General features: G+C 40.1%; 1 pseudogene; it reads left to right on the top strand.

Moving 5' to 3' along the window:
- Positions 1-7,334: 7,334 nt before the first annotated feature.
- Positions 7,335-11,090, top strand: part of LOC149187719 (peroxisomal membrane protein 13-like) — a 54,022-nt pseudogene continuing 50,266 nt past the window's right edge.

The raw sequence follows: 11,090 nt of genomic DNA, 5'->3' as shown, positions 1-11,090 counted from the left end.
TGTGCTTACTGTTTGTCAGATTAGAATCTGATCTCCTCTTGCCTGCTTTCATCACCATTCACCTATATACACACCTTCAAAACATAACTCTGTTCTAAATTCTTTTCAAAGAAATTTTCACACAGAATTTCTTTGTGCTACTTTAATATCAAATGTTTCAGCCACAATTATGCTCTGATACCAAAATGATGCAGGAAAAACCTGCAATACCCACAGTATGCATATAAAATGCATAATCTCATTTATCCCAAGAATTTCAATGACCTGCCTAGTCAAACCTTCATAAATTAAGGTTTAAGGCCCCTTAATTAAATCTCATGTGGAACGATTTAATAACTAACCCCAGTCTAATCCTTAGTTAATCCTGTTTCACCGAACCTTATAACTCAACCCTTCAATATTTATAACAACTTTGGTTAATTCTATGTGCCAACTCATCATATATTGCAATTGCGGAGTTTCAAAGGACTCTATAGAATATGCATCCAGAACTCTTGATTTGCGATATGCGATTTCTCTTTCCATCGTTGATTTCATCCATCAGATCAATGGCTGTCGCAATATCGCGGATCACACCAACATGTGACTCTGTCGCATTCCTAAGACTCCTCCTCTCGCATGCAATATGTGATAAACATAACCGGACTCCAAATAAAATAAAACTGTGCCCATAACCTTCTCAGGTTTGCTCTAGCCCAAGCCTTATTGGCCTCAATCTCCATCGTCGATCTTACCTTTAATCCGATGGTTGATGTCTTCCCCAATCAACAGAGTTGCTTGGTGATCCTGCGTCGCCGATCAAAACCCATTTGATCCGACGGTCGTGGCCCTTCAACTAACACGCAGGTTAATTACAGGCCTAATACCATAGTTGATTGTGATGTAAGCATTGACTAATGAGATCGACGGTTAAAATTGAGTGCGGGCCTTCAACCATGATCAAGGCATCTTGTACTCTCCTACCCTGCTGTGGTTGCTAATCATGTCGATCTGACGATCCAGATCGATTCCCACGATTCACCTTCCGCAAGTACTTGGATTTAATATCCACCGTTCATTTCTTTCTCTTATGTTGTACGACTTAATCTTGGTCGCCCATCGCTTTCAGCCTCGTCTATTGATCTTTAGATCCAACAACTCCTGTGCATCGTTACCTAATTTCTTCTTCCTTCTCTTTACTTTGTTTTTATGTTGTTTCTTCAATGTTATTCTGTAGTTTCGGTTTTCTCCAGGGTTCTGGTCCTTCACTGTTCTGCCACACAACTCTCTCCTAAGCTTAACTCTATGTATTCCTTAACCACTTTCACTCCCGAACTTTACTTTGATCCTTCAATTAGATTCAACGATCCAACACGATCCTTCATCCTCACATCTCTCTGTATTCTGCTCGAACTTCACCTACATACATATACTGTGCAGAACCTCTAATTCGCATGTAATTTATCATTTATTACTCAAACCACACGCTTACACAGTTTAGGAATTGAATCTCTGCACACACACACACACACACACACACACACACACACACACACATATAGATATATATATATAAAAATGATTACGTAATGAGACTCTCTGTCTCTCTGGCCTGATTTTCTCATCAATGGCCTTTGTTTTCCTACCTGTCGTAGGCTTACAGTCAAACCTATCTAACTCTCGACCTGACTAACTAACTAGCTAACCCCTGACTATGCCTTTTAGGCTTACATTTATACAAAAGGATTCTACAACCAATTCCTGGTTTAGATCCATAATCTTCTCAACAAAATCCTAAAATATCTTCCTTATCTCTAAGGATCCTCTCTAATCCACAAAATCATGAATTAACTCCTAATCTAAGTTTTACAATTAATTCTCAAATCTCTCAATCTCTCAACTATCCTGATTCTCTCATGTTCTCCTACATTCGAGAATATTTACTAATATGCCTCACTATACTTAATTAAATCCCTATTCTAGCTTCTCTCATTAAAATCACTCAAAACCTTAATAATTACATTAATTCAAAACATAGGAAACCAACTTCCTTGAAAACACAAGACCCCCTATGTCTACTAAAATACAATGATATTATTGAGTTGAATGCTCTTGCATCACCAATATCACAAGTTGTTAGGAACTGAGGGCCGATGTTTCACATGAATCTCAAACTTCTTTTTTGGAAACATGGGGATTTTGAAATTACTTGCGACTGTAGCTAATGAATCCGCCACAATATTCTGATTTCTTGGTACAATTGAAAGAGTATTCTCAGGAAACATACTAAGAATGTCTAAAACCACATTTCTATATTGTTTCATTCAGGGATGTTGAGCTTGATATTCACCTTTAACTTGCTTGATTACAAGTTCTGAATCACCATACATTGAAATTTTGTGTGCACCTAACCTATTCAAGATCTTCAAACCTGTGATCAGAACTTCGTACTCTGCCTCATTGTTAGTGCAATAAAAAGCTAACCTGTATGAGCACAATATAACATGCTAAGGGAGATTACTAAGTTGATGATGATGTGGGCTTCGAATCCAAATGCCAATACCTACTCTGTCTTTCCCAAGGGCATCATCAAAGTCCATGGCCCAAAGGCCATTTTCCTCTTCCAAGAGTTGTATATCTTTTTTTTGTTTTGGGTCTATTTTCTCAACTTTGATTTCAGACTCTTCTGAAGTTTCCATTACCTTCTCTGATGGTTGATCTGAAACTTTTTGTGCCTTCTTTGATGGCTGTTCGGATGAACTTGGTAGCTCTTCTTTTTATTGATCTAAAAATGTCCTTATAGTGTTGAAAATCTCTGGTACATCTTCAATTTCTAGTAGTTGACTATCTACATCATTCAGTCCACTATCATTATACAAAATAAAAGACTCTAAATCTGTATGTACAACATTTATAGGATGATTATTAGGCTTATCCTTACTAGTTATCATGAACTTCATTTTGTTTTCTTGGTACAAATTTCTCAATTGCCAAACCGTGGTGGTATATCAGCTATCACCACATCCATTAAAACATTCATAGCAGGGATTTGATTCAAGGATACTACCAAATCCATTTTGCAAAAGGGAGTAAAACTTTGCTTAAGAATTTTTGGTCTTTGGAAATTATATAAATTAAGTTCTTCAGTGAGTTGTCAGCTAAGGTGTAAGTGGAATTTTTTCCAATTTATAGTAGTTTACCTTTCGTCAAATTTTAGATTAAAGGAATGCTCCATTTTTATAATGAGTGGTTGACAAATTTCTTCAAGGAACTTGATTGATTTTGCCAAGAAGCTTGTTTTATACAAATAAATTGATCTAGTTAACTCTTTGATGGACTTAAAGTATCATCAATGCACTTCATTTGTTTGAGAAATAGCTCAAATTGGTGAAATATTAGAGTTACTGAACAATATAATACTCTCTACTATGGATAATACAGTCAAAATCAGCAAGGATTTTGTCATTGATATTCATAGTTGTTTACAAGATGTATATGAAAAGATTGATTTTTTATGGCTTGAATCTCAACTTCACCAAGATGAGTTATATCAGAAAAGGCATCATTTTGAACTTGCTTTTTTTTAGAACAATCCCCTATTTGAGTTTGAAACGGGTTCCTATCAGCAGCTAGCAAGTCATCAAGTCAATAATGTTAATCTAGATCAAGTGCTCATTTCAGAATCAGATTTGTAGGTAGATATAGAAGTTTAGTTTGAACTTCCCAAGACAGTATTGGATATGAAAAGGATGTGTCCTTTCATATTCCTATTTACTCAAAACCCATCAAATTTCAGAGTGCTAGGTTTCTTCATGACATTTCACCTTCAACAACAAACCTTACCAGATTCAAAAGAATACAAGTTATGGTAGTCACATGTTATATCTAGACCCAACCTTTCATGATGGATTTTGGCATTAAATTATGAGAGGCTCCGGAGTCAAGCATGGAGTTGTGAAGAATGAATTGGTGAATTCTCATGGAGGAACATCACCATCTCAACTGACTATCTACGGATGGACCAAAAATCAATTCAGGCTGGTCATCTTCATTATTAATCATGTTAGACATAGGATCAACTTTGAGCATTTTAACTATATCAGACTTGTAATGTTTATTTTTGACTAGTTCAATAAGAGGGATTGACACTTTCAACTTTGAAATTTTAGTTTCTAGATTGAATGAATTAGATTTATCTACCTCTCTTTGGACATTGTCTCTCATCTTGGGCATATCTCTTGGTATCTGATCCTTCTTTTGACTGTCGTGATCTTTGTTTGGACTACTTGTAGATGGTTGTTTTGTTTTGCTTTGATCGGCTGTTGCCAACTCTTTACCTTTTCTTTGACTACCTTGAGGATTTGATTTCTATTGGGTATCTTTCTGCCGTGATTTCCTTTTCTGAATAGGAGTGATTGGGACATCCCTATTCGTAAAAGAATATTGCTTCTTCTGAGAAATAATTGCATTCAAATATCCTCTTTGATAATCATTGGTTTGGGTCTCCAATGCATTGTCGCTTCCTAGTATGTAATCCTCATCTTTAGGATCCTATGCTTTCTCGACATAGTTCTCATATTTAGTCAAGAAAATGGGATGGTGATCTTCCCTAAAGAAGTGATTTTCCTCAACAATCAGGTCTATTTCATCATCATATTATCATTGAGCATAATTTTGTTGCAAGGGTGTCCGAATTGGCTGCTGAGTTGTTGATGCTTCATAAGCTTTCTGCTCTGCTCTCTTTGTTTTATCTTGTATTGAGGTTGCTACTAATTTCTGAAGTTAGGATTTCGAACTTGAGGCTCTTGAGATCTATCCACATTTATCATCTAGTCGGCCATTCTCTCCATGATTCTGATCAGTGCATCTAACTTAAGATTGGTGGAAGAAGATGGTTCTTCTTTGATGGTCACTCTCTTTCCGGTTTCTCATGTTTCAATTGAGACTTCTTAATCATCAAGTTTGCCTCCACACTTACTGCATTATTCTGCATGTCTTCCAGAGTTGTGGGATCTCTTTCCCTCAATTGATAAGCCATCTCCGGATCAAAAGCATCGGGTAGTGCTGAAGCGCCAAATCAGGTGGAGGTTTCTTGTTATCCGGAATAGAATTGTAGATCTGATTGAACCTTATGCTGAATTCCTGAACTGTCTCATTAGGATTCCTCTTCAAAGTGTTGTATTCCACCAAGATCTGTAATGGATTCTTCTTTTCACGCCATTTGGCTAAAAACAATTCATTGAGCCTTGCTGAAGAAGGCAAGGTACTTTAAACTTGTAGTATAGTGATGAGATGGCTTAGACTAGTGAGATGCTAAAAATAGCATGAGGGTCATGAATTCTTTTTAAAATGAAGAAATGAAACAATCTATGATGATTTTTCCAAAACATAGCATACAAAGATGAATTTTGCTTATCACACCTTGAAAATCAAACATAATTAGAGTGAAATGGAGCATGAAAGGAACAAAACATTCACACATATGAAACTAAAGAAGAAACAAGATCAAAATACCATGCCACGGGAATCCCACCAAAATAGCTGCAACTTCATCCAATATATTCCATGCCAAAGTTTGAAAGCTATTACAACATCCAAGAGAGTCCAACCTATAAAATGACTAAGAAAATACATAATATAGGCCTCAAACCAACTCATCCTAGCCTCAGGGTTCAAATCCATGAGAGGAGGAGTAGTTGCAAGAAAAATTGAATTGGTAGCTAGAGTATAGGGTGGTCAAAGTGACTCATCCCTAACTTAAGCAAACTGATTCATTACAAGTCATGTAGGCCATTTAACTAATGTATTTACCCTAGATAACAGTAAGAAACATAATAATTACATCATAATTATCAATTACATCAGTAAAACATCAATTTCCCATAGGTGAAAATTAATTTGGAGAGAAATAGTGAAAATTGGAGAAGACTGTCAAACACACCCTCTCTTTGTCAAACACGCCCTCTTAGTGTCAAATGCGCCCTCCAAGTTCAAGGCTGCTTTTGGGTGCCTTCCCAGTGTCCAAATTTTCCCCAAGATAGGTCGTTGGAAATCCCTTCAAGTCTACTTTCTAGATATGCCTTCAATTTTTAATTTGGAGCTCATTTTGCCCGTCAAAAACTCAATCTCCCAAGACTGGTAAACTCGTAGCACCAAGGCCAAAAAAGAGGCGCAAAGGTGGTTTTTTACTTTTTTGGCTGACCAGTTTGCCTCCAAATGTTTAGAAAATTCACAGGGTGCATGTCCTCATCACTCTAAATCCAAATATCCTGGCCTTTTGTTCATCAGATGCCTCAAGAAAGAGCGCAACACCCTAGTTGTTGCGCGTTTGACTCATTGACTGTGTTAAAAATGCTTTAAAAAAAACACAGAAAATCATAACTTGCAAAATTTGTTCAAAAATGGTCAAAATTGGTGGGCTGATGGCTAATCATATGTTTGAGGCATGGAGTGATGCCTTGACAAGATTATCTAGCCTCCTTTTCTCCTCTTGCTTGATCAAGGCTTCAATTTTTGCATGGGCTCTTTTCAGTTTGGCTCTTGCAATTTTGTTTCTCATGGCATAGTACTTTTCCATCCTTCTTTGAATATCAATATCCATTTTGGCCTTGTTTAAGAGGCTCTCAAGATGGGTGTTCACCCTCTTGAGCCAATGTTCCCGGTTCTCATTTACCATTTTGGCAAATTGCTCATTTAGGATGAGTTGATTGGCTAGTTCTGCCTCCCTTTTCTTTGCTAGCTCCAGAGCTCTCTTTAGGCCTCTAGTTCTTGTCCTTCTTCTTGGCACCTGTTCATCAAGTTGTTCACCATATTGTCCATATGCCTCATCAACTAAGGCCTTAGCCTTTTCAGCCTCTCTCTTTGCTGAATCTCCATGAGCTCATTTTTGACCTCAAATTGCATGTTCTCCTGCTCATAGTATGAAATAACATATTTGTCGCTTTGCAAGTTGACCTAGAGCCCTCCTATGAGTGCATTATTCTCCTTGATGACAATGGCTATGTTATCACTGTCATCATGCTCATTTGGGTCAACTAACTTAAAATCATGCTCTGTCTAATGGAGGTCCTCCTGCTACTGCTGAATCTCTGCCTCTGCCACCTTTTCCTTACCCTTCTGTACATGCTTTGCCGATGAAGAAGGCAAGGCCCATCCCACAATCTATGGGGCAAACATTTTTATGTGCCCTCTCTGATAGGTATGTGTCAAGGTCCCTAAACCAATCCCTTTAGGTTTGCTGCTTTCACCATGCTCAATGTGTTCTTGCTCACTGCCTTCATCTCTACCAGGTGAATGAACAGTGTCATGAGATAGTGATGATGAAGGTGATGATGTGGCTGACTCATTAGATGAAGATGGATGATGTATGGGCTGAGGTGGATGAACGGAGGTCGATGGATGAGATGATGAAGGTACTTCTTGGCCATGCTGAATAGGTGGGACTGTGAAAATCTCATTGGATATGTGTTAGGGTCCCACCCTAACCCCCTTATTTATGTAATGGGATCACGTCATAGTCAAGAGTCAATAAAGCCCATATTAATAATTGTAAGTGGTTAATCCGCAATTAATGATGAGACCACAGTTAGTTGCAAATGGGCCGTAGTATTAGATAGATGGTATTAATAAAACCCACGGTATTAGCCCGTGATATTGTATGTATGAGTCATATATAAAGGATAGAGACTCCCTGCGAGGAGCATCATGTCTTATTTTGTAATTGAGCTCTGCTCTATTGGAGGTTTCCCCCTCGAAGAGGCAAGTGAACATTACTCTCTGAATAATAAAATCATTGCTATTCTGTGTTCTGGGTATCTTTTCTTCGCATATTCTGTATTTGGGTATCATTTTGCAGGTTAAGAGCATAACAAGTGGTATCAGAGCACTTTCCAGGGCCGGTGGGATCTCCATTTCTTAGCAATTTTTTTTTTTGGCTAGAGACGTGTTCCGGCATCTTTAAACCATGGGATCTGTCGTTGAGCGCATAAACCTGCGGATTTGGGGAGGCATGCACGCAGGAAATACAAGAGGTGGTCATGTCTGTTGGACTCCCTTGTAACTCCTGTGGGTACCCCTTCGAGTAGTAGTGCATTAGACAGAACCGCGCATGGACTGTCTTCCACGTACCCTCTGGGTATCTCGGAAGCCCCCTAGGCTCCTTTGAAACCTTGCCATAGATAAACCGTCGGCCGTCTTGCGGCTACAGTACACCGAGAACAACACTCGGAGAGATTACTCGCCCGTACGATAGTGTAGTCAGGTTGTACGGCTAAGGGTACGGTCGATCCTCCTTAGTTAGAGCCCTGAAACATTGGGCCGAGTACTACTGCCAGACCCTTATGTATATTGCGATCTGTAGCACCTGACACTCCTCAAGTCCATAGTTCCCTTTTCTATCGGGGGATCACACATCATCTCTTCCAGATCCGCTTGTGCAAAGGGGTGCAGCAGCAGCAAACATCAGTCCCGCCGTCTCGAGTTCGCAGATCAGCTATTCCGATCTATTAGATCCATCAGATCCGCAGAAGCAGTCTGTTCCGCCGCCCAGAGCTATCAGATCCGCCATTCAGATCTCTCAGCTCCACCAGATCGGAGTCGTTCCTATACCGGGGTATAATTTTCGCAGGACTTTTGGCCGCATTGACATTTTGAGGATTTGGCAACTGCAGTATTGATAAAGAAGGAGTAAAACTCCGTTAGGAGTTTTCAGAAAAAAAAAAAAAAAAAAAAAATCAGGACGACGAGCTGAGCACTGTGGTACCATTAACTTCTTAGTGAATTTTTTTTTTTTAGGCGGTCCCAATTTTCAAAAAAAAAAATCAGGTTGGTGTATGGTAGAAACTAGAGCTCAAGCGATGGCCAATGATAGGATGGACAAACTTGAAGAATCAGTGCAAAACCTCCACATTCAGCTTACCGGACTATGTAGCATGGTCGAGAAAATAGTCCCGAAGGGCAAGGAGCAAGCCCACGAGGAGGAATATAATGGCAATGAACACAATGAGGGTGAGTCTAGCCACTCTCCTCACGTCTGGCACACCCACCAACCACCTAGTCAGCGACCTCCCAAGTTGGATATGCATAAATTTGACGGTTATCACCCATCGGCATGGATATCACAAATGGAGCAGTATTTCAAACTAAATCACATCTTCGATGATGCGACTCAGGTTATGTTGGGGAGCATGTACTTGGACAATGAAAGGTGGCAATGGTGGGAATGGCACCAACGTTGCACTGGACCTTTTAGTACTTGGACCAAATTCACCAAAGCTCTTCAAGACCGCTTTGACCAGGAATCATCTTTTTTGGGTCGTCTTACTAAGCTCCGACAGACTGGTACAGTGGATGAATATATTACAGCTTTTGAAGCCTTAGCCTTCCGCACTTGGGGTCTCTCAGATGTGTTCTACACGGAATGTTTTATCAGTGGTCTTAAAGAAGCTATCAAAGCCCAAGTCCTACTGCACCACCCTCCCACATGGACGGAGGCTTGCAAGGTAGCTCGTAATGTGGAACATGCATTAGCAGCCCAATACAGTCGCCCAAATTTCTCAGCTAAAGGTCTCCCCCCACAGGCTCACAACACGACTCAAACACTTAAGGTCCAAAAGGTGTCACCTGCGGAAATGGCCGAAAGAAGAAAGCAAGGCCTATGTTACTACTGTGATGAAAAATACTCCCCAGGCCATAAATGCAAGGAGCCCAATTTTTTTCAAATTGGTGCCACTGACTACAGCTCAACAGAGGAAGATCCACCACTTGAGGAACATGAGCCGCTAGAAGAAGACAACCAAAAGGACAATGTCTCTGATGAACCAGTTATTTCGTTGCATGCTTTGGCAGGGATTTATTCCCCTCAAACTCTCAAAATACGAGGTTTTATTAAACATCGCCCAGTAGTAGTATTGATTGATAGTGGAAGTACACATAATTTCATCCATCAAAAAGTCGCAGAAGCAGTGCATTGTTTTGTACGAGTAGTTTCTAACTTCCAAGTTCAAATTGCGGATGGAGGCACAATGAAATGTGAAGGCTGCTGTGAAAATGTCAAACTTCAAATGGGGGATTATCAGTTGAAAACCCACATGTTTGCCATACACATGGGGGGTTGCGACATTGTCCTCGGCGCTGAATGTCTCCGCACTCTTGGGCCAATCACAATGGATTTCCAGGAGTTATATATGAGTTTTAAGTAGAAAAACTACACACATACCCTCCTTGGACTCCAGGCGGGAGCCCCCTCTATCATCAGTTCGCATAGGATGGAAAAATTGTTAAAAAAGGGCAATCATGGAGTTGTAGCTCAATTTAATGCCATCTAGGCAGTCGAAACCAAGCCTCTGCCAATTCATCCTGAGATGCAACATATTTTAAATAACCATCTACCGGTCTTTGACAAGCCTCATGAGCTTCCACCCTCGCGAGGGGAACATGATCATAGCATCACATTGGTTCCAAGGGCCCAACCCCCAAATGTGCACCCATACAGATATCCGTTGACCCAAAAGAATGAAATAGAAAAAATAATCAAGGAACTTTTGGAAGTAGGTGTCATTCATCCCAGCATTAGTCCTTATTCATCCCCAGTGGTCATGGTGCTCAAGAAAGACGGGGAGTGGCAGATGTGTCCCGACTTCAGGGCCCTCAATAAGTTGACGGTCAAAGATAAATTTCCCATCCCGGTGGTTGATGATTTGCTGGATGAACTCAATGGGGCTCCATTCTTCACTAAGCTGGATCTTCGCTCAGGCTACCACCAAATTCGCTTGAAGGAAGTTGACATTCCCAAGACTGCTTTCAGAACTCATGAAGGCCATTATGAATTCCTGGTCATGCCATTTGGTCTTTGTAATGCCCCCTCTACTTTTCAGAGCCTTATGAACCACATTCTCAAACCATATCTCAGGAAATTTGTCCTTGTCTTCTTCGATGACATCCTCATCTATAGTTGCACTTGGGCCGCACATCTTCAGCATGTAGATCTACTCTTGCAACTGATTTCCAAGTGTTCGTTTGGCATGGCAGAAGTAGAATATTTGGGCCACATTGTGGGGCGTGAAGGTGTCAAGGTGGACCCCAAAAAGATCCAGGCAATGCAGGAATGGCCT

This window comes from Pinus tabuliformis, chromosome 3_1, assembly GCF_031772625.1.
Source record: "Pinus tabuliformis cultivar Carrire ecotype Pingquan chromosome 3_1, CPIR1, whole genome shotgun sequence".
Classification (NCBI taxonomy): domain Eukaryota; kingdom Viridiplantae; phylum Streptophyta; class Pinopsida; order Pinales; family Pinaceae; genus Pinus; species Pinus tabuliformis.
This window is presented reverse-complemented; position numbering and strand designations above follow the sequence as displayed.